The following is a 26556-nucleotide window of genomic DNA, read 5'->3' on the forward strand; positions in this document are numbered from 1 at the left end:
TCGACCAGATCAGATCGACTTGTTCGTATTTGGGTCGTAGGAATAATCGGGAATCGGTCGGGTATACATATTTTTAGTATAAAAAAGTCCAAATTTGTTTATTCCCCGCAGCTTCGAAGTGGGCATTTAGTGTTACCCTTATCCGTCCGTACGCACGTACGTCCCAACACAGCCTTTTATAATGTTATATATGTTAGCTGGGGCATTATCAGTGTCCCATGGGCACATTCTCCGTTTATTTGGTTTAATTCAGTAGACGGTACGAGTAAAATCATACATTTAAAATATCTACATAGAAAAAACAATAGGATTTGTGAGCAAGATTTTAAGAGCTCAGAGAGACAGGTTAATAGCTGTGACGGATCTTGAAGAGTGCATAGAAGACGAACAAGATAATGTAGACAGCAACGATAAATCGAGATGAGGCAGTGGCTTACACGACGACCACTGTGTGGGCAGTAAGAGAGACTTGCACTAACTCAACTAAGAGGAACCCAATGCTTATAAAAACTTCCTCATAAATCTGTGGACACTTAAATGTAATGGTAGTTTGATTGCAGTTTGTTTGAAATGACAGCACAACATGAGATTTGTCACTGGATAAGTACTTATGTTACATAATGTTTGCCATCCCTTTTCCTTGCTTTCTTACAAATAAAGCGCACTGTCATTAGTATGTAGTCAGTTTTTTTGTAGATTTGATATCCATTAGTTGAATGGTAAAATATATTTTAGTTTTGCAGTATGGAAACAACCTGCATGTATTTGATAAATAATATTGCAAAGATATATTTCCCAAAATTTGACCCAAAGTAGAATTTCAATCCCCTGGAGTGATGCCTTTTCTGAAACTGTTTACAACTTTTCATCTATCTACCAAGAGATCAAGAGTGTATTTCTCTCTAACCAAAGTTTTGTGTTAACATTGTGTGCCTTTTGTTATAGTTTGTTAATCGTTTCAGAAGTAGAAACAAATGCATCGTTTTATCAAAGTTTGCTGACCTTGTTTGAACTATCAGAAACGCATGCACATTTTGTTGTTATTTGAACATATTCCGTTGGGAAATAGCCTTGAAGTTTGTAGAAGATGTTATAGACACAGAGGACATCGCTCCTCTATGCATATAAAATTTGATTGGCAGTTCATCATCTTAATCAGATGATTGTATGAATATAGAGATGATAAAGCCTTTTTAAAAAAGAGGTATGGTCTTGCTTGTCATAACTCAAAATATTGTATAAAATTACTCAAATTTAGGTATTATCCTCTTTTCTTTCGTAGCTGTTATTTCAATGAACGCAATGAGGGTAATACATAAATTTGAGTAAGTTTAGACATTGTTTGGAGTTATGACAAGCACGTTTATGCAAAGTATGATAGAAACAAATGATCAAAACGTGAATGTGCTCGCTGTACAATTTTTATCGTTAGTTCTAGAAAGAATAAATAGAATCATATGCGAAACAGTGCGGCTGTGGCCATTGATTGACGTCCAAAATTATCCCATTGACTGAGACAGATTATGTGAACGTTTATCTGTAACGACCACTGATCACTATGTACTTGTTAAAGACACTTAAAATGTGGGGTTACTAAAGGTTCTCAATACCTAAATAAAGTAATTCGAAAAATTAATCATGAATAACACGATGTTATGATTTATATCTATAATATACATCAAAACATAAAGGTTATTCTTGATTATTTTTTCGGATTATTTCATTATTAAAGGTGTTAAGAACCTTTGGTGACCCCACAGTTTAAATTCAATAATAAGTAAGTTTTGAGCAGTGTCGTTACAGACAAACGTTCACATAATCTGTCCCAGTCATTGGATGAATTAAGGACGTCAATCAATGGCGACAGTCACACTGTTTTGAATATGATTCTACATATATAGGTCGCAGTGATCTGGAAGCGATCGGTCATTGGGGTAGTTAATCTGGAAATGATCGGACATTAGTCGAGCAAAGGTCGAAATGATCGAGTACTGGTCGGTAATGTTTTTTGTATTCCGACCAAACTCGATCTCTTCACGATACTTTCCTGATCAATTTGACCGCTACTCTACCAATTTACGATCTCTTCTCGAGTGACTTGCTTCTCGATCCTTACTCGAATGTTTTTGACATGTCAAAAACTCTCGGGTAGAAAGCAAGATCGGTGACGAGCAAGATAGACTATTCCGAACTTTCTTGTCGATTAAATCAGACCAGTGTCCCGATTACGTAATTTGTTTTGATCGAGTTGATCTGATCGGCAGTGTGAATCTGGCTTTAGCTGAATATATTTCGTAGATGATTGTAAGATGCAGTCATAGAATAACAAGGCAGGCCTCTGATTCTCGACAGTGATAAATGCGTTAATTTTTTCAAGTTTTAGATTAAGGAGGGAAAATACGCGATATTTATTCATAATTGAAAAGAAAAGAAATGAAATGGTCGATGTTTTAATAATTATATTAATTTTGTTTTTAAAAAAATCTTTCGTTGTCATTGCGTCATGTCAGTTATATTTGTTTTTCTTATCTTGTTTTATTATAAATTACGCCGTTTTCTTTGATGATGGAAGTGTTTAACGACCTAGACTGGGTTTTCTACGTTGAATTGTGCCATATTTGTAGCCGACAATGCAGTGTGGGGGACTCATCGCTGAAGGCAACTACACTTACGATTGCCTATATTTGCTTGCATCCTCTTCTTTTAATGTTTTGTTGTTTGACAAAAATTATGCAGGATGATTTTGTTTCATACACTTACTCTATATAAATGTTCTACATTCAATAATTAGAAAAATGCTTAAGGTTCATTGAGTACCATTTGCATCACGGGATCGTTGTATATAATTATATAATCAATGAAAGAAGTATGCTACGCCATAAACAATTTTGCAGTATCAATTGTGAACTATTGACGATGTTCATATTATATTAACCAGGACGAAGCCTGAAGTCCAATAAAACCAAACAGGTCAGTATATAACGTTGTTTTGTATTTTTAAAACATGAAAATGATGTTGATTGAAAATGGACTTTAATGTGTTTGTGCATAATTCATAGTATTTTGCTAGATCTTTAATATTGTCAGTCAATATTTTTTATCAATACAGAAATGAAGCGTCCATACACTCAGTAATGAAGTTATGTATAACATATTAACTACCTGTCAGGATGTACATGTAACTGCGAGTACTAGTTATCGTACTTTATCCTGCAATTGGGTGTCCTACTATACAGATACAGCCCTACAGATATCGCTATGCTGTATCTGTATACTATACAGATATCGCTTCTAAGCTCCGCCCACTGCCGGACTGAGTATTGTTTGAACCTGTGTGACCTCAGAATGTGTATTCCACTTGCATTCCAATGACGATGACAATTGTCGATTTCAAAACTTGAATGTGTATGATTGTGTTACAAAATCAGCCATGTCAATTTCAGCATGCATGTTTAGTGAAAGTCAAGTCTGAAGCGTAGGACAACTCGTACACTTCTGTTTCAAATTGGACAATGTTTTGTTTTTAATTTTTACTGTTGAAATTAGTTGTTATGTTAAAATAGATATTTATTCACCTTGAGTGATGTATTATTATTGACCATTCGAGATTCTTTTTTTGCGAATCCATCTTCAGCGTAATGTGTGATTTTGATATTACTACGCGGGCCTCAAGGGATTACAAATAGAAAATAAATGCTAAATATGTAAGTTTTTGTGTTTTTCAAAACACAAACAATTTACAGAATTAATTGCAGGATAAAGACAATAACTGTTTAGTGTCTTTAAATATCAGCTGTATTTGTACTCGGCTCGAAACAGGTGTAGTAGCTCGCTAAAAGCTCGCATACACCTTGTTTCCTAGCCTCGTACAAATACAGCTGATATTTAAAGACACTAAACAGTTATTGTCTATTTCTTTTTAACTTGACCTGTTGATACTATTTGTAATGTTGTTTTGTTGTTTAAAGAGTTTACTTATTCAGGGTTGTATTTAATTGGTCTATACTATACCAGCTTTGTTATGTGTTTGGTATTAGTAATACGATAAATGTTCACTCCTTCGTTCTATGAACATCAAAATTATTTATTTCGAAAACTATCTTCTTTATCCATTTAAACTGTATACCTAACAGCAAAACTATTTTCATTAACCTGTGTATAATATTATTGTAAATGGAGGATTTTTTTCTGAAATTGTTTAATATTTCAAAGCGGTACTGTTACTTTAATTATTCATCCCTCTTATTTTGTTGATTTTGTATTTACATTGTATCAATGATCATATTTATTCGTTCAGTGTAAGATTACATGTGTTAATATGTCTTTTGATAGAGTTAAGCCATTTCAATTGATATTTTGTAGTGTGTCTTTAAATGTTATGATGCAATACTATTGTTTTAGATATATATGAAGGTTTAGTACCATTAAAACCTTACAACCCACCGCAATTGTTTGCCCCTGTCCTAAGCTAGGAATCTGGTGTTCAGTAGCTGTCGTTTGTTCATGTGGTTCATAAGTGTTTCTCGTTTCTCGATTCTCGTTTTTATATAAATTTTGGTTTTCCCGTTTGAAAGGTTTTACGCTAGTATTTTTTGGGGCCCTTTATATCTTGTTGTTCGGTATGAGTCATGGCTCCGTGTTGAAGGCCGTACTTTTACCTATAATGGTTTACTTTCATAAATTGTGACCTGGATGGAGAGTTGTCTCATTGGCACTCAAACAACATCTGCTTATATCTATATATAAATATACATTGAAAAAGCACTGACCTTTTAAGCTCACCTGACCCGAAGGGCCAAGAGAGCTTTTCTCATCACTTGGCGTCCGTCGTCCTTCGTCGTCGTCGTTAACTTTTTACATTTTGAACTTCTTCTAGAGAACCTCAGAATGGAATGAAACTAAACATAGCATGAATATTCCTTATGAGGTGCTGACCAAGTGTTGTAATTTCGTAGCCGGTCCATCATCTAAAATGGCCGCCAACGTGGGACTAAGTTTAACATAGGCCCCTTTGGGAAAATGCATAGACGTTACGCACGGTATTGGTGCCACTTAGCGTTACACGACGTTCCCATTAAAACGACGATTTTAACGATGTTCCACGGAAAGTTTCAAACGTTGACCTTATATTCTACTCATGTGAAATGCCGCTTAAAGTACAGAGATTTTCGAAGTTGCTCCTTTATATGGTTTTATTTTTTAAGGCGGTGCAAATACAAAATTCCATTGAATTTGAACAACATTTTAAATACATGAACAAATATTTAATTTTTGCGAAGAATTATAGATGCAACAATAACACAAAATAACAATTTGATGTCTGGTTAAATGATGAAATATATATAAAAAAAAAAAGATGTGGTATGATTGCAAATGAGACAACTCTCTACAAGAGACCAAAATGACACAGAAATTAACAACTATAGGTCACTGTACGGCATTCAAAAGCAAAGCCCATACCGCATAGTCTGCTTTAAAAGGCCCCGAAATGACAACGTAAAACAATTAAGACGAGAAAACTATAACTGCCTAATTTTTGTAAAAGAAATGAACGAAAGAGTCTGTTTTGTACATATCTTTACTCTTAGGACGAGCGTGCTTACAACATATAACATTGGCTGTCTTTGCTTATAACCTTAAGCAGTGACTCATACTTACATTATAATGCAAATTATTCATTTTAACGTTTAAGTAAGAACAAAATCTTAACATCAACCACGATTTTATGAAAAACGTTAAAAATAGAATATTTTTTGACAAAAATCTCTAACGAAAAGCTTTAAAAAATGTTCAAGAAAACGTGTGAAAAAGTAAAACGTGCTCTTATGCTGCCGTTGCCAACTTTCAATAATTTAGAGATGGTCGGGGTCTAAACTAATTTTTTTTAAAGAAATATTTAATGTTTTCATTGATTACAATTTTTAAATCAGAATTGTTTTACCAAATAATTAAGAAAATGATGTTATGTAGGAATTTACACATTTTGTACATAAATCAGGCCGTTAGTTTTCTCGTTTGGATTGTTTTACATTTGTCATTTAAGGGTCTTTTATAGCTGACTATACGGTACGGGATTCGCTCATTGTTGATTGCAATAGAGAATCCTATAGAAATTCTTTTCTACATCTACATCTTTTTAATACTTTATTATGAGAACGGTGATTCTGTTGGTTGTATCCTTTCAACTGATATTTTTTCACAAATTCAAGCTTCAAAAAAGGGTCGGCGATCAATTTTGTTTTTATAATATTTAAAATTATAGAATTTGGCAAAGTATAGAAAATTCTTACACAGCCCAATACCTACCTCACAGATTACCAGCAGGTTAAAATCCGATTTTTAATGATACAATTATTTTCATTTTACTAGATGTGTATTTTTAAGTATTTGCTATATTTGCATGTTCACATGGATAAATGTTGTTTTTCTCAAGCGAACAACTATGGACCAGGAATGCATTCCATGCACTTTTTATATACTATTGGCTATTTTTGGTTCAGCGCTTCCATTTTCAATATATAACAGAGTATGTCGGTTTCTCTAAATCTTCTTTGACTTTTGAAAAAAAAAAGTTTCCAAACTGATTATTTTCATGTTTTCGGTTTCAATCTTTACATTGGTTTAACCAAAGTACTGAAGTACTGAACATCGGATGACCGCAAATTCTTGTGGATGGTCACAAGCACTTGTCTCAGAAAAAAAATCACATTTCTATACCTGAAACTGAGATTTATGTAGTTTTTTCTGAGAAAAGTTCCTGCGTGGATGACGAATAAATGACAGGGAATTCAACTTCACTACTTTCATATCTATTATATTGTGGTGATACAAATCAGTATACTCTGATGTTTTGTTATTTATATTAATATTTGTATATATATATGCAAATGACTTCATTTAGAAAACCACTGAATGGAATGAAACCAAACATAGCATGAATGTTTCTTATGAGGTGCTGACCAAGTGTTGTTACTTTGTAGCCGACCCATCACCCAAGATGGCCGCCAACGGGAGACTCAGTTTAACATAGGGCCCTTTGGGAAATGCATACACATGACTTCTTTTAGAGAACCACTGAATTGAATAAAACCAAACATTTTTATTCCTTTCCTTTTAAGGTGCTGGCCAAGTGTTGTTACTCTGTAGCCAATTCTTTTTCTTTTTTTCATATAATTTCAAAAACCCAAGAAAAGTCAGGTGAGCGATACAGGCTCTTGAGAGCCTCTAGTTTTAGTTACAAACACAAGTTGACATTCGAAAATACATTTGTGTCACAGGTACAGGAGTCGAAGATCTTGGTTGTACAACAAAGGTTGAATCTTTTTGTAAAGTATTGATGACCCTGAAAAGGACCGTTTATAAGAGATAACATATAAAAGTATTTTTTCAATTGACTTTCTGTAACGTGAACGTTGCTATTCAGTGTATTTGCATTTGTGACGTAATTTTCATAACAGATAACTCTTATACAAATCAAAGAACTAAAATGGTTATTCGCCGGTAAATAATTGTGTTATTCAACGCTGGTGTAGATGTTTAGGGTTATTCGTCCTTCCATTGCATTTTATTAAACTATTCCATGTCACGTGATCACGTATTGCTCAATAGAATTGTTTGTAATATATGTAAGGTATAATAAAATGACTTGTATAATTCATAATCACTATTGAAGAATGCTTCACTTACTTTACAATACGGCTGTAAATGTAACTGACGTTAACACTTTTTTTTCGTAGCTCTGCCACAAAAAATAGAAGAACCAATTAAAGTGGTGAATGCTAAATGTCAGGAAAGTAATAAGAATTTGGACACAAAAGCATGGACTGTGATGTAAGTTTGAAGTTCTTTCAGTGCTTGTTTTCTTTCTAATGGATCTTCTCTATGTTATGCTTCTTTTATACAACATTCCTCAAAAATAGTCCTTTTTACAATTTGAACGGCTATACCATTTTATTCGTTCACAAGCCAAGTCCAAAAACTTTTTTTTAACTTTGAATATCCTTCATGTTTTGTGTAAATGGGAACCACTGTGCGTGCATGTCTTTTTTTTAGTAGGAGGGGGTAAATTGAGTAGTACTGCTAGGTTTCTTGTTTATCATATAAATTGATTCAAAACCTAACGACCAACTAAAAGGGCAACGGGTGTAGGTAGTATGCAGGTCTTTATTTCTTTTATCTTTCGAAACAGTCATGCAATACAGTATACGTCACATTGTTTATGGTAGATTCAATCTTAATTTTGAAAACATTTATTCGGATACCATCAACTTTTAAGGCAGATCTTACATACCGAATATAATGAATAAAATCATGACTTTATTTAATTTTTCTGCGATAAAGTATAGTCATTAACAATTTAGGGTGCTTTTCCTCATTTCAGGTTGACATTTATAGACAACTGTTTAATTTACGCCTTTAAAACAATTCTCTTTTAAAACTTTTTGTGTCGAGCGGTCTTTGTGAGAATTATAGAAATTACAGAATCATAATGCGTGCAGATCTCACTTTGATGCGTTTTCATGTTTTTTTTTTTTTAAAACAGGAGCACACTATCAAAACAATAGAATTAAAAATTATATGATGTTTAACTGATTTCATGCTAGCAATCTAGAATATAGTGTTTATATTCATGCAAATTTTTTAACAAACTTTCGTTTTTTGATACGATATGTACATGTATATGATTGTCTAAAGTCTGAATTAAGCTTAGTCTGTTGATTTTTTTGTATATTGGAACCTTTATAGATGTTGATAAGATATCTTTCTATTGTAGATACATACTTTTAGTAATGGTTACACTTGTGCTTATTGCAACGACGTTTGATATCGTCCAAAGAATACATCTGAAAACTTCAAATAAAAAGACAGATCGAAGGCACATCTCCCTTGACAACGGTCCCGAGGCAAACATAGTAAACAAAACTGAAAAAGGTAATATATTTACTGGTACACATTTTTCTTTACTAAAATATCTGATTTTTTCAGACACAATTTATTTAAAATTGATATTTTTAATAGCTTCCAGTGATTGCAGCGTAGTCTCAATTTGGTTTTTAAACATATTAAATCAATTCAGTCCATTTCTACCAAAGAACCATGCCTGGCAGTTTCACAAAAATGAATCTTTGAAAGTTCTACCTTTAAACTGACTCTGACAGATCTACTATAAACAGGGCTAGGGTTGAACTGTTCAAGATTTTGGCACAGTATTTTTCCAATGTTCATATCTAAAACAAATCGATTGAGAAAACTCAAATCTTGAGGTATCAACAAAAAAATACATGAATTTAAAAAGTAGCGTGACATGATGCAACAACAGGATAAAGGAGTTTAACAGTGACTTTTTCAGTTTGTACTACACATAACCAGCTATGCTAATTCACGTTCAGTCAAAATAGGTTATAGGACACTGATATTCTAGTTTTTATAGATTTAAGACCGCGAAACATGTTGTTGGTGAGTTGAGATACAGTGACATCGTATAGATAAACTAATCATATGTAGTTACCATGGATTTTATGTAGTCACCATGAATTTAACGTAGAATCATTTTCGTTTTTCCTCATAACTTTGTCAGAGTAGTTTTTGCAATAGAATCACATCCATGGTTATAAATTCCATAGAGTGTAAACACGTCCAAACGTAACATTTAAATTGAGATATGTGACGCACTTACGGTGGAATTGAGGGATTGTTACTGAAGTTGACTACTTTAATATTGCAGTTGTATTGATTGAGTTGTTTACAACCTCGTCATTTTGTTTATGGTGGAAAATTATCCCATTGGCAATCAACCCACATCAACTGAATATTTTGTGAGGCATGCGTTATAAGAGTTGAATTAGGTTATATATAATCAGTGTTTTTAAGTCTGAAATTATATTATAAAAACAAATGTATAAAACTTTACAGTGTATATTTGAACATTTGTAAGATGAGGATCAAACAAACGTAACACGTCCTAACTTTCAGGTGCTCTTGGTTACCGAGCACAGAAATCAAGATGTCCGGGTGAACTTATCAATAATTATTTAATAAATTTAGTCTAAAATGTCAATCAAACTCTGAGATTGTTTTCAGCTAGCTCTCAGTAACTGCAGGTAATTCAGATCTGTACTTTGTATCATTTTTTGTTGTGAGAGATGTTTAAGACCCTGCCACGTCCGTTAGATGCTTTTGTTTGATATTTTCCTACTTTGCATTGATATGATGACCAAACCCATTTAAACTGATTCGAATAGATTAACACTATTGTTCCTTTTTAGGGGCAGTTTGGCTCCTTCAGACATGTTTGATCCCGCCACATTTTTGTGTTTTGTGCCTGTCTTAAGTCATGAACCTGTAGTTAAGTGGTTGTGGTAGGTTCATGTCTATTATTTTTTTTCATAAATCATATTGTTATAAATTAGACATTAAGTTTTCTCAATGGAATGCTTTCATATTTTTTCATGCTTAGGTCTATTTTATATAAATATAGCCGACTGTACGGGTCTTGTTTTTCTCATTGTTTAAGGCCGAACGTTTACATATGATTGGTTACATCAAGTTCCTTTAAACGTTGCTTGAAAACGTTTTCTCATTGAGAATCCATGATTTAGTCTTTTTGTGATGTCTTATGACATTTGTTAAACGATTTTATATGATTGCAACATTAGGCCACCTTTCTAATGTAACATTGATGAATACTTTGAGAATAACTTGTCTATGAGTCTGTAAAAACCGACTGACTGATATAAAGTTATCTGCTGGGATTCGTTCTTATACTGTTATACCACTGTCCTCGGTTAGGGGGAGGGTTGGGATCCCGCTAACATGTTTAACTCCGCCACATTATTTATGCATGTGCCTATCCCAAGTCAGGAGCCTGTAATTTAGTGGGTGTCGTTTGTTTATGTTTTACATATTTGTTTTTCGTTGATTTTTTTACATAAATAAGGCCGTTAGTTTTCTCGTTTGAATTGTTTTACATTGTCTTATCGGGGCCTTTTATAGCTGACTATGCGGAATGGGCTTTGCTCATTGTTGAAGGCCGTACGGTGACCTATAGTTGTTAATGTCTGTGCCATTTTGGTCTTTTGTGGATAGTTGTCTCATTGGCAATCATACATATCTTCTTTTTTATATAACACAATCTTCAACAATAAATAGATGGTTTATATTCATGTACAATATGCCACGCCCTAAAAGGCTTTATACAATTGTTAATGAATTTAACAGAAACTATCAAAGATCTGTTATCACTACTTTATTCTCTAAATTAAAAAGACATTAAGACGTGAAATACGACATCTACTAAAAAAAATACTATTGATCAAAAGTACTCAAACAATCTTACTTTCAGAAATTTTGTCAAATAAGATTATGTTTTCTTAGTGTGATACCTTAAAATCTTTACGAGCTTTACAAAAACACGTAGTGTGGCTTCGTTCTTTATTATAAATGGGTTGACCTTTATTTTTTAGGGACGGCTGTTAAAGTTTTATTAGCTTTTTCGGCTTATACTAACAGTTTTAAAGTACTAAGCACACACCAAGGTGCAGATAGTCTGAATGCAATCAATGGACTACGGTTTATAAGCATGTCATGGATAATTTTAGGACATACATATGCATATAGTACAAGGACTACAGGTAAGATTAAAGATCATTAAAGAAAGTTGACGAATTCTAGCTACATCGAAAACCACAGACTGAACAAACACGAACTCCACCAAAAGCTGATGACTTCATATTCAACGTCAGGGTAATCAGATCATAGTCGCACCTGGTATTTTGCTTATGTTATTTTAATATAAACTCTTGCACATATCGAGTTTCTTTCTTCTTTTTTTTACAAAACTAAAAACAAATGGTCACAAATTAGATTTTATTTATCTTGTCGTTAAGTGGTTGGCACCATATAACATAATTTCAAGGGTAAAAAAAGGTGTATTTCACTTTTTAGTCTGCAATAGTATATAAAAAAGAAGATGTGGTATGATCGCCAATGAGACAACTATCCACAAAAGACCAAAATGCCGACCACACACATTAACAATTATAGGTCACCGTACGGCCTTCAACAATGAGCAAAGCCCATACCGCATATAATCAGCTATAAAAGGCCCCGATACGACAATGTAAAACATAAATTGCAGTAATAGAATTAGAAGTAAATGATGTAAAGTATAATATGACGCCAAGCAACAACACAAAAAATAAGCCGGAGGTCAGTTTATGAATTTTCCTAATGAACAACTCTCTTTACCTAAAAAATCAAGCCTTAAATCATCATGAGAACAATCATATTAAAACTATCCCATTAAAAGACATTTTCTGTTGACGAAAACGAGACAGTCGACTTGCATTGTACTTTCTTCTGAGTTAGGAAAATTAACAATCCGGCGTGTTATTATCGCTACAAACATGTATTAGTATACGTCCCTGACAGCATCGATTATTTTGAAACTATATTTTACGGAATCAAATTGAAATCAGGGAAACATAATATAAAAACAAGAACAAATGGAATATAAAAAAAAGAAGATGTGATATGGTTTCCAATGAGACAACTCTCTGCAAGAGACTAAATGACACAGAATTTAACAAGGTCATCGTACGGCCTTCAAAAATGAACAAAATCTATACTGATAGTCAGCTATACAAGGCCCGAAATAACAAAAAATGTAAAACAATCAAACCAGAAAACTAACGGCTAATTGTTTGTATGTAATTTTTTTTTCGAAAAACGAATACTTTACACATAAACAAACGACAACCACTGAATTACAGGCTCCCTCTCAAAGAACCGATATAAGTATCTACAGGTTAAATTAAGAAAGATTAATAAAATCTAGAAGAATCGACAGGATGTATGTAATAGGATCATATATGTTGATAATTTAAAACAATTCATATTTAGTTATGTTTGAATTTGTTGAAGAAGAAAAAAAAGGCAACGTTAATATCTACTTAATATACAAATAAATATTCAAAGTTCTTATTATATGTACATTGCATGACCGAAAAAATCGTAAAAATCAACAATTGCGAATTCGAATCGGTAATAGGTTAAGTTTCAAGATCTTCATCATTTACGAGGTCAAAAAAATATCTCCTTGCCAATTAAAAAAAAATCGTCCATGTATATGTAATGAAGAAGAACCTTGACGACCGTTTTTATTCAGCAGTATTTCGCCTAGACTATTTTTGTTTTTGTTTTATTTACAGATAATTATTTCAAAGCGTATCTTGATTTCATTTACCGGAAATCATTTATGCCCATTTTGAATGCTGACCTAAGCGTCGATACATTTTTTTCTATAAGGTATGTTCCTGTATCATATACAAGGTTTATATAAAGAAAACATAGATTGTTAAAACGGCTATGAAAATTACACAATATCATATTTTTCTTATTTTCACAATATTCCTGAAACGAATAAAGATTCTGTATGAATTCTGTATAATTAAATGCTGTTTCCATCTACTCTTCTGGAAAAAGGTATATCGTATTTGGCACGAACTACAAATGTACTAGCAACCAACTTATGGATAACAAAATCAACAGTATACATCTCTGCACTGGTTTTTATAATATAAATCATGAAAGACTAGGATTTTTGGCTATGAACTTTCCAATATTTTTTCTTTATACCTATTTATGTTGATGATTATATCAAATAAATACTTAATGCTATGTTGATGATTATAGTAACACTTTTATTAATGCTATGTTGATGATTATAGTAAAACCTAATACATATATATTTTCGTTGAAGTGGTTTACTAGTTGCATATATAACATTAAGAATGATGAAAAAACAGAACGGCAGACTGAACTTGCTTCTATATTATTTTCATAGAGTTTGGAGGTAAGACGGAATTTGTCCTATTAGTAAGTGAACTCGGTATACATACTGTTAATGTACTTTCATATTTTGTTTAACGCATACATGAAGATGATTTTGATGGTTTTATTATATTTGTTCATCAGTAATGTAATTAAAAGTTGTTTCGGTTTAGGATAACAAATCGACATAACTGACGAAGTGGAGGACATAAACTAGAATATACCATGGGCTTTGCTCATTGATGAGGGTCGTACGGTGACCTATATCTGTTTATTTCTGTGTCATTTGGTATCTTGTGGAGAGCTGTCTTATTGGCAATCATACCACATCATCTTTTTTTTATATATATACATAAAAACTATTTATCAGTTTTTGACAGTCCTTTTTATACGGATAATTTACAATGTCAAAACAAACTCATTATCATTTAGATTACCATTAAAAATATTGGAAAAGTAAACAAATCGTGAATCATAACTAAAATCTAAACTAACAAAGAGTAACACGACAGTTGCCCCTAGTAAAGTATGAACTGTTAAACCCTTCTCCTCTGAGATCACATCAAATCTCAAATGAGGCTAGTGTTCAACAATCTTAACTGTTTTATGAAGTGTATTGGATTGAACATAACATAGACGACAACAAAAGTATTTTCAGTGCTGATCAAAGGCAAAATTTCGAAAATGTCAACAATTTAAAAAAAAATCAAACCAGTTTCCCAACACATGAATTTTTACTTTCAGACTCACGCCTGTTTACATGCTTGTACTGACAGTGTATGTGTCCTTATTCAATTATATTGGAAGTGGTCCATTATGGGGGATTGATGAAGCAGACAGATTACCATGTGAGCGATACTGGTGGTACAATTTGCTGTATATTAATAACTTTCAAACATTACAAGACCAGGTAGCTCATTTAGATTATATTTTTATTGAGACGTATACATAAAATTGAGAATGGAAATGGGGAATGTGTCAAAGAGACAACAACCCGACCAAATAAAAAAAACAACAGCAGAAGGTCACCAACAGGTCTTCAATGTAGCAAGAAATTCCCGCACCCGGATGCGTCCTTCAGCTGGCCCCTAAACAAATATATACTAGTTCAGTGATAATGAACGCCATACTAATTTCAAAATTGTACACAAGAAACTAAAATTTAAATATTATAAGACTAACAAAGGCCAGAGGCTCCTGACTGGGGACAGGCGCAAAAATGTGGCGGGGTTAAACATGTTTGTGAGATCTCAACCCTTCCCCGATACCTCTAACCAATGTAGAAAAGTAAACGCATAACAATACGCACATTAATATTCAGTTCAAGAGAAGTCCGAGTCTGATGTCAGAAGATGTAACTAAAGAAAATAAACAAAATGACAATAATACATAAATAACAACAGACTACTAGCAGTTAACTGACATGCCAGCTCCAGACTTCAATTAAACTGACTGAAAGATTATGATTTCATCATATGAACATCAGGCACAATCCTTCCCGTTAGGGGTTTAGTATCATACCATCATAACATATATGAGAAGAATATAACCCGTGTCATGCCAACAACTGTTTTTAGAATAAATGTGTTTAGTTCCGACGCAAAGACCGTATCAGTGACTCAATATTAACGCCAAAATATGCAATCTTTAATGACTTGACAACAGTATCGTAATTATATCCCTTGTACATGTTATCCTCCAATATTCTAGTTTGATTTTATATTGAATTAAGAACTATATCAAATCAACATGAAAATTAATATGCAATGACAATGCTGATGTTATTTTCTAACACACTTGTTTAAAATTAATAGTGTAATTCAGTGGTTGGTATATAGAAATAATGATGTCAAACATAAGACAGAATTGATCTATAGATTGAACACACTAACGAAACATGTCAAACATAAGACAGAATTGATCTATAGATTGAACACACTAAATATTTGCCTTCAAAAACGTGCATTTTGCATCATTTGCAGCCATTTATATATGCTGACTGATATAACTTATTTTAACACTTCTGCTGATGCTAACCAGTTTTGTTTAAAATTTAAATTTGTAATCCAATTCTTGATTACATCAATAAATATATTTATATTCATTTCTGAGTTTCGATACAATATATATGATAAATACCGTTATCACATAAATTACACGTTTATTAAAAGACCTGTTTGTTTTGCAGTCTTGGCACGTAGTGTGTTTTGATTGTTTGTATTTTAATTATGCCACTAGTATTGTGAAATTTCTCATATAAAAGTTACATATTTAGAAATTATAAAAAAAATAGTTTTGTCCATATTATGCAAATAGAACGACAAAGAATAACTCAATATAGTGGTCTCGATACCAGTCTGAAGAACAAAGTTTTACCGCAACGTTAACGTTAATCGTACTGTCAAATAGTTCAAGCTGATTCCTCTTCAACAATACTTAATATTCACCCAAGTTTAACTACATTATGTATGGCGGTAAATCTCTTACATTTACAGCAAACCAGAATAAATATGACCGTTGCTCGGTCTACAAAAGACTCATTTAAAAACAAAAGTTATAAAGGCCAAGTGAAGTACGAAGCTGACGATCATTGAATTTGATGACTTTAAATTCTAAGTACAACTTAGGTTAATAGCCATTGGTAGAAGATTCTAAGTATTTCGAAACATTCAAAGTTTTGTAAGAAGATAAAGACAATTTGCAATTATGACCATATCAATATAATTAATGGAAACACAAACGTGCTAACTAATAGCTAGTAATATATTGATTGATTGTTTGTTGATTTACGCCGCATTAGCACAAAAAGGCTATATCGCGGCGAGAGCTAATTCAAATACTGTTACAATTTAAAGCATATTTTAAAAAAAAAGACAAAAGTCCTTCAATATACTAAAATCCTAGACTAAAGCAAATTTAATTATTAAATATTTATGACCTTGATTCCGCGCCAACATTTATGTATAAGCTTAACAATTCAGCATATGCTAAATTGATTTCAGCTTATGCAAAAATGAATTCAGCTTATGCTAAAATCATTTTAGCTTAATGATTTTAGCTTAAACTAAAATGAATTAAGCTTATGCTAAAATCATTTTAGCATATGCTAAAATATAATATAGCATATGCTAAAATGATTTAAGCATATGATATATTCGACGTTTATGACCCTAACAATAGAATTAATTAGAACAACTCAAGACATAGCACAAACATTTCATACATCTATTCATTACTTATTTTCTCAGCAACACGTTTCATTTGAATTTGGTAAGGTTTGATCACCCAGTTGTCTTATGTAGCAAATACAGCCTACTGTGTATACTTTAGAAATGAGTGTTTACAATTAATAACATTTGAAAGTTTCGGTGTCGATGATATATCACATCAGTAGGCAAAACTCATTTTCCAATATAAAATATCATTCATGTGGGCATTAACATTAAATGTTATGTACATATCACTCCCATGAATATATACGCAATATTTGCCACATCTTTCTGATCTTGAGTTTTAAAAGCTCTTCATTTATCTAATTAGATTTTGCCTATAAAATTGCCTGACTCGCAAACCACATATGAGTCTACGTAGACATGCGACACATAGCATGTATGCTACCATATAAGCCCAAGATTTTTTATGTTTTCCCCGACATATTCACATTATAAAATCCGTAAGACATTTACGGTAATCCAAAGGCGTATTATTATTCATAGATTAAAGATAGACAACTTTAGTATACCGCTGTTCAAAAGTCAAAAAAACAAATCCGGGTTACAGTATAAAACTGAGGGAAACACATCAACTCTAACGAGTAAAACAACGAAACAACAGAAACACTGAAGTGCTATAAAAAAAAAAAACGACAATGCAACCAAATACAGAAACGACCTATAAGATAACAATTGGCATTTTTCCTGACTTGATACAGGATATTTTAAAAGTGTTTTAATTTTTATACATACTGGAATATAATAAATTTTCAAATACACTTAATTATTTTTGACGTTTGGATAACAGATTTGAGTCTTTTTCATTATTTATATTCATATAAACATGTATCTTCATTTTTTCAGTGTTTAGGTTGGACGTGGTACTTAGCTAACGATATGCAATTTTTCGTTATAACTCCGATTTTTGTAATGCCATTATTTCGGTTAGTATATTTTTGGTGTTTACAATTTGGTGGAGATAACTCGAAAGTGCCAAATTAGCTTCAACCTGACGATGTTTTTACAAAGACGATATTCTGGTCTGTTTATTTTATAAGCTGGTGATGTTGAATCACTTCATGATGAAGTGTACAGAACAATTTTTAGAATAAACCAAATGAATAAACCTTGATAATTTCACCTTGTTTAATATAGAAGGATTTTTTTCCAAGTTTCCACAAATATGCAGATTAGTTTATGAAGTCGTATTTTCACTCTAGTATATTCTACTCTTATTTTCCCAGATCAAAAGTAGCTGGCAGTGTCGTTGCTTTTATCGGTATACTTGGAACAACAATACTAACTGGCATTATATCTTTTAACTTTGACCTTGGTATATCTCCTGACACATCGTGAGTTTTTGCTTTATATGTATGTAATAGCAAAAAAATAATAAGCAATTTATGAACAAAAGGTCCACTTTTAAAAAACAGAACTATATATATATGTACCAAATATAGCTGGACATAAAATTCTACAACATGAAGAGGACACAATAAGTTTCTAGCAAAATTGAATAGTAAATGACAAAGTTGCTGAACAAGGATAGTCAAAGACATGGTTGACAATATTATATTAACCTTATTATTACGTTAAAAATCTCTCCTACTTATATGAAATGATCAAACAGGTCAAACAGACGAACGTCCAATGCTCATCATTCTATAAACATGTGAAAAATATCAAAATCCTTTAAATTTAATGAAACTTTACAAACACGTTATGTGGCATCATGGATACCGTAGAACAATGATTTGGGGTCCGTTTTGGCGACTTTTGTGTTAGCATCCTAACACAGGATTACTTGTTTGAAATTGTCATTTTATATCTCGATATGAAAACCGAATACCTGATGTGCTATTCAGTCTTTCGACAATTTTCAGAGCTATAAACGACATTGAAAAAACCGAAATCGACCGTCCAGCCCTATACCCAAATCAAATATGTATTTAGAATTGAAAACATATTAAAGACTGACGTTGCGTCCAAAACCAAATCTACAATATCTAAAACCTGCATGGTAAAAATACGTTTTGGTGTCTTTCAATATCAGCTGTATTTGTACTCGACTCGAAACAGGTGTAGTAGCTCGCTAAAAGCTCGCATACACCTTGTTTTCTAGCCTCGTACAAATACAGTTGATATTTATAGACACTAAACAGTTATTGTCTATGAATTCATGGTATTAGAGTTACAGTTACAGTGTATAATAACATGTGTAACCAAACTTGTCAAATAAAAAAAACCTAGAGAGATGATATATATTGTACAAAGTGAACAATTTAACGTAATTGATCAAACACTAGTAGGCCTTAGGACACACTTATTCTTCTCCTTGGCTACAATACATTTTTTAGTTAAAGTAAAATTTAATTAAAAATTTGCACCGCTACACACATACTACAATTAAACTGCATTAAAAGACCATTATTATTCTAATAAAATATGCTTGTCCCAGGACAATTAATAAGTGCTTTTTCTTTTGAGGGCCCTATTAGCATGCCAATGATAGGATTTAAATAATGACTAAATGATGAAGGCTAATTTCTACCCTACTTTCATTTTGGCCAAATCACTTCTTTCACTTTCAACAATAATTTTTTTCCACATGTTTTACTTATTTCAATATATTTGCAACTATGCACTTAAATAGTAAACATTTCAAAGAAAACAGAAGACAGATTACTTGGGAAGAAATACCCTATATAATAATTGGGAACTATATTCCTAGACCACGAACAAAGGGAATTAATTGTGATCTGAGGCCTATTACACTAACATCATCATCAAAAGAATAGACAAATAGCTGGTCCAAGTGTGTTAGATACGCACAATCTATGCACATTGAAATTTTTTAAAAGAAAATGTTTTTTTTACGGAGGAAGGCCTTAAAGCCGATGGCAGTAAACTACCACAAATCGGCGAAAGTTTTAGGCATTTAAATTGTCATAAGTGACAGTCTCATAACTCTGGAATTACACATCATACACTTTCTTTAATAGAAACGGATTTGTATTGCAACAATCTAAATAGAAATATAGAGTTTCAAATAAGTTGATTTTAGCACACTAAAATCAGAGACGAACATAAGACACAAATATTTAAAAGCAAACGATTGCTAACTTTATTCTTACATGTACAATTGTAATTTGTTTTGAGTACATCGGTAAAGATAAGAGCATTACCGAGTTAGCCCGTAACATGTGAAAATGGACTTAAATTTTCGCATTAAGTTCTTTAACCCTGGAAGATAAACTTAATTTTTACTTAATATGAGTTTTCCCAACCCTGGAACAAGACACACGAACATTTTCGATATAATTTTATTTAACCAATTCCAAACTAAAGTGTTTTTTTTTTATCCAACCATAATAAGATTTAATTGCATAGCGTGTGTTAAATTTGAGGATACGTTGATTTATTACAGAAATTGTTATCAAGTTACAAAATGTTAATCGTGTTGTATTATATTTAAGTTCAAGTGGGTTAGACTTTTACGACATGTTCTATGTAAGGCCTTATTGTCGAATTGGTCCTTATATCATCGGAATTTATACTGGATATCTTCTTTATGAAAATCAAAGTAGAATTCGCATAAATAAGGTAAGTGTATATTATCATTCCTTCATTCCAAACCAACATGACTATGAAATATATGTGACCAAAAGTACAATTTGTCAAATGAAGACTATTTCTTGGGAAATGAAATTATATCAATGTCTTGAATATTGTTTTATAACATATGTATGGTTGTTTTCAATCGTAAAGTAATGTTTCAAAAGGTCTGAAAATAACATCGTGGACAGCTGAATAAACCAGCGGTAATGGCTTTAACAGTCATTGCAATGTCTCACATTTATCTACTTATATATACACATTGCAATACAAATCTTTGTCAAAGTGTGTGAATGAAACACAAAATGTAATGTCAAATATGTCATTAACTGTATTAAATTCAATGTTAATTCCTAAATTAGATTCAATGTTATTTTTTTTTGAATGAAGTAGATAATTGAAAATTACGTTCCACACTCAATTTCCGAATGGAATTTGGATGGAGACCGATAAAAACAAAAATATGTTTAATTCATTGACATCTATGATTCTTAAGATTATTTAACAGTTAACATGCTAAACTAATCTCCACCTCTGTCTTTTACGATCGAAATTGAGACGACACGACACGTATATTTCTCTTGATTGATTTATATTTTCGTTTTTTATATTTGTCAAAATATTGATCATTCTCATATCTTAAGAAAGTAAAAGGCAGGTTGAGACTACATTGAAAATATCCAATTTCCTTTTTTACGTTTTCTTTCATGCATGTAAAAAGATTTGCTAAACTCAAATTAAAAATATCAAAATAATAAGTTCTGTTCTGTAAAAAAAGAAAACAATATATTCTAGCAATACATAGTTTTTCTCTTATAGCTCCATCAAATATCAGATGCTTACGATAACAGTTTACAAAACAAAACAACAAGATTGATCAACAATGACTCTACTCAAACTTATTTCTATAAATGTGTACAAATTAAAAGACTCAGTGTTCAGTTTGTATGAGGAACAGGATCTGCTTAGCATTCCGGGGCACTAGAGATCAACCACAGTGTTTATGCCCCCGCTGTAAAAAAGGGGGTATACTGTTTTACCTTCCGTCAGTCCGTCAGTCAGTCCGTCCGTCCCATGAATATGTTTCGTCGCATTTTTCTCAGGAACAACAATACAAGTATTTCTGAAATTTGGTTTCAGGGTTTATCTAAGTCAGTTATACCGTGTGATGCGTTTTCAGATTGATCACTTGACAACTTCCTGTTTACTGAACACTTGTATGATTTTACACATGATAGGCAAGTTGAAAATTTTCGTCACATTTTTCTCAGGAACTACAATACAAGGATTTCTGAAATTTGGTTTCAGGATTTATATAAGTCAGCTATACCGTGTGATGCGTTTTCAGATTCATCACTCGACAACTTCCTGTTTATCGAACACTTGCATTTTTTTACACTATTTAAATTATCCACATGCGGCGGGGGTATCATCAGTGAGTAGTAGCTCGCAGTTTCACTTGTTTTGTTTGTGTTGGTTCTTGTTGCTCAGTCTTTAGTTTCTGTGTGGAGTTTTGCGTACTACCTTTTTTTGTTGTTGCCTTTTTCTTTTTTAGCCATGTCGTTGTCAGTTTATTTTCAAATTATGAGTTTGACTGTCCCTCTGGTATCTTTCGCCTTTCTTTCAATTTCCATATCGTGTATTTGACTCCAAATATATATTTTTTTATATATGTATCTATCTGTAGATTGTAAATTTGTTTCTTTGGACAATAAGTGCAGTAATTGCGTGCACTGTGCTCTATGGAATTTACGATGAAACCAATGGAAACCTAATTCCGAAAGAACTAGCTGCCGTGTACAATGCAGTGCACACATCCTTATGGGGATTGTGTATATGCTGGGTAGTTTTAGCATGTTCCACAAGACATGGAGGTAAGGAATTTATTTATTTTACATGTAACAAGACATCATAATTAAATTCGACCAGTTCTGTCAACTGAGGATTAAAGTCAACTCAATATATGGATTGTTTATATAATATTTTGCAATATTTGTTTACACCAACAACCTTTTTGTTTTCTTAAATTTGGTGCATGCACCAATTATTTCTCTTGTCTTAGAATGTTTTACATGTAACAAGAAAGACATCAACTGATATTTGTCTTACAAGCATTGATTGTCAAGTTATAATTTTACAAATCTCTTGTAATATTCAAACGACTATGTTTAATGTTCTAACGTGGAAAAAAACAGATGAAAAACGATATTCGATTAAATATATTTTTGGTAAAGATTAAGAAAAATGTTATAAATTAGTCCTTTAGTTTTTGAATTTAAGGGTAAGCAACCGAAATTCAAGTTGGAAATGTTTTATAAAGCGTTACGACTTTTTAATTACAAATGTAGAAAACGCAAGACCATATGACAATTTTGTTACAGGTAAACAAACAATTATAAATTTTGTAATAATTAGTTCGTGTCATGCTTACTTCAAAGTTGATAGGTATTATTTAGGCCACTAGTACATGTATTTAAAAATACGCGTCAAAAGTTAAGATTTTGTTTTATTTCTAACTTTGTTTTTTGATTGGAGCGTCACTGAAAAGTCCGCGCGTCTGGCGCAAATACAAAATTTCAATCCTGGTATCTTTGATGAGTTTATCAATATCATTTAACTTAAAATAAACGATAAAAAAATGCACAGTTGAGTCTAGCTAATACTTTTATTTGCATATTTGCGTTTTAAGGGTTGAGTTATCCTTCCTAATTGTGCACTTTTATTTTCTATACAGCAGCATTTGAACAAATCCTGCATATTGAAAATACATATATATCTTTCATATTAAACCATATTCCGTAAATTGCGTTTCTTAACATAATTTTTGTATGAAAAAGGGATGTTACTTATAATGAAAATATTATGTTCAAGATTTAAGGTTGTAAAAGTTATATCTTAGTTCTTTTTACGGACACGAACAGTTGCGTCGAGTGCAGCTGGCTATGCCTTCCAAGCTCTAGGAAACTGAGACCATCCACTGTTTTTGTGGGGTTTGCGTAGCTCATTCTTTAGTTTTATATGCTATGTTTTGTAAACTGTCGTATGTCTTTAGTCTGTTTGTGTTTGTTTGATATCGGATACTTTAGTGTTACCAGTACGTCTTTTACATATAATTTTGGATATTCCTTAAATAATTTCAGCTAATTTTTCAGTATGTGCTTAATCTGTATTTTGAATAGCATTGATAAATAAAATTTAAACAAAACGAAAATCAACAGACATCGCACAGAATTTTTCTTCCGTATTAAAGTCATATGAAACCAGTGTGTGGTGAAAAATAATGTTTATCCAACTCTTGAATCAATGCATGTATATATCATTTACTTGGTCCGCTGTGCACGATTTTATCATTATTTTCGCAAATTTATCATATAATCGTCAATTTGTGTTCTCTCTGTTTGTTATGATTTAACAAATATGGCTGCTCATTAAATGCCGTGTTTTGACGCCGAGTTTTACCGATTGTCACTTTATAGTAAACAAATCACAAAAAGCATGGGTATTGAGCACGTGTTTAACAGGTACAAACAGATATTTGTTTATTTTAAGTGACAGATCCATGCGTATTACGATCACCGGGTTTTTACGAGGATGGTTACGCTCGTGTCACTATGCATACGGAAATATGTCGGCGAATTGCTTCCTGGAAGCAAGCAATTAAAAATAAGTTAACTTCTTCTAAATGTGAACAACTTAAAGAATTTTCCTCAGAAAAAAAGTGTATGTACATAGGTTGTATAATGAAAACTATCCATTTAGATATAAAAACACATATGCATATTTTCTTTTAATTTGAGGTTTCTTATGACTTTAAAAAAAATGTCAGTTTAGACTAACGTTCCGCCACAATTTTATTTTAATCAATATTATTTATTTCTATCTAATCATATTGTTTTTAAAACAAGCTTTTCGTTCATTTTCTATGCTTAAACAAATTACTTTTTCCAAAAAAAATGATAAAAACTGTTTTAATTAAACATGCCCCCGCAAAAATTGCATGTATGGTGCCGAATTATGAGTTCGTGCTCGGGCCCAGATAGAATAATTAATTGAGTTACATGTATAATGCATTTAAAGCTCGTATACATATAAACGTATAATCGTAAAAATAAAAGCTAAAGTCTGTTTTGGCTGATAACCTACATAGTAGAAAGCCATCTTCACCTTACTGAATTGATTTTTTTTTATGAAATATAGATCATGTTGGTGGTGTCTACCTTATTTTTTACGCATTTTTACATGAGCAGAACATTCAATAATGTATTTACATCTTATGATGTGTATGAAGGCAATTATAGGCAATCGAACGGCCCTCAACAAATGAGAGAATCCATACCGTAAAGTCGGCTTTAAAAGGGTCCGACATGAAAATTATAAATTCATTGAATTAAGAAACAAGTTGCTTTCTTTTAAAAAAAGAAAAGCAATACATGAACCTAAGACCGCTGACTACCGGGTCACCAAAAGAGTGTTGGTTAATTTTTTTTTTATTTTGCATTTAAATAATTGACTGTGAATAGAAGAAGCCAGTTGAAAGTATATATTTACAGCTTCTATTTGAATGGGCCGATTTGAATAGTCATTTGAAAGCTCAACTATTATATTTATTACTTGGGAATGTACATAATTTTTCCAATTATAACCCTTTGGCAAATTTTCATTTCTACTAACCAAATGACTTATGCAAATGACACAAACCTATCGCAATATAAATTTATGCTCTCAGTTTGTTTATAAATAATCTGGAATTCTGAATGCATTTATTTTATCTATCATTTCTTTATATTTTGTTTCCTACACGAATGCCTTTATACCCAACTCGTATTTGAAGCTGTCTTTACTCATGGTAGATGTTTTATATGTGGTGAAACCTGTGACATGCAATTTATTCGGACCTCTTGTGAAAAGACTTATTTTGGTCTCATAAAACATCTCAAATTTTAAGGATTTCCTGATTTTACTTAAATCAATTCAAACATTATACAGGGAAACTTAGTTTTGCCGAAGAATTCCTTAATTCAGAAGTTTATTAATAACTGTATACACTTTCAAAATAACCAATTTATATAAAAAGGTATGTAGATATAAAAAGATACCAGAATTAAAATGATGTACGCAAGACACGAGTTAAGTCTATAAAAAACCATCAGTGACGCTCGAATGAAAAAAAGTTAAAAGGCTAAATACATAACAAAGTTTAGGAATCTATTCCTTGGGTAGATAATCCTTAACTTTTTAAAAAGGTCAAAGTTTATAATAGGACAGTGACTCAAAAAAGAAACAAAAGAGAAACAACTCGAGGTCAGAATACCTTTAGTATTGATGATCATGCTTGAAAGTCACAATGTAAATCTCTTTCTGCCGTGTCCTGAATTTAGATAACAAAAACGAAAATAAGCTTTCACGAGTGAATCTAATAGTATTGCATGCAAGTAGTATTTTAGCGCACGAAATAGTAAATAGAAAGCATCTCACTGATACTCAGGAAAAGAATACGAATTTGCGTCAACATATAACTTAATATAATATTGAATTCGAATTGACATTTTATCCGGAAGTTTTGACAACGCAAATCGATAGTGTGTTTTGAAATGTGATCTATAATGTGAATGAATCAAGACGTGTAAGATAGTAGCTAGGTCAACACAATGAATACAATTTTCAAAACCGTACCATAGTAAAAATATGTAGATGCTATAATGTTAAACTATTTTTATACAAACAAACAAAAATTGAATTAAAGTTTTATAATGAACTAACGTTCATGTTAGTTTTTCTTTTTCAAATTCTTTTGAATATATATATAACATTAATAAACACGAACGTCAAGTATTTACGGATCGACATTGTATTTATCGAATGAATCTATTTCTAAATTGTTACATTCCACTATGTGAAT

Source organism: Mytilus trossulus, chromosome 1 (assembly GCF_036588685.1).
Source record: "Mytilus trossulus isolate FHL-02 chromosome 1, PNRI_Mtr1.1.1.hap1, whole genome shotgun sequence".
Classification (NCBI taxonomy): Eukaryota; Metazoa; Mollusca; class Bivalvia; order Mytilida; family Mytilidae; genus Mytilus; species Mytilus trossulus.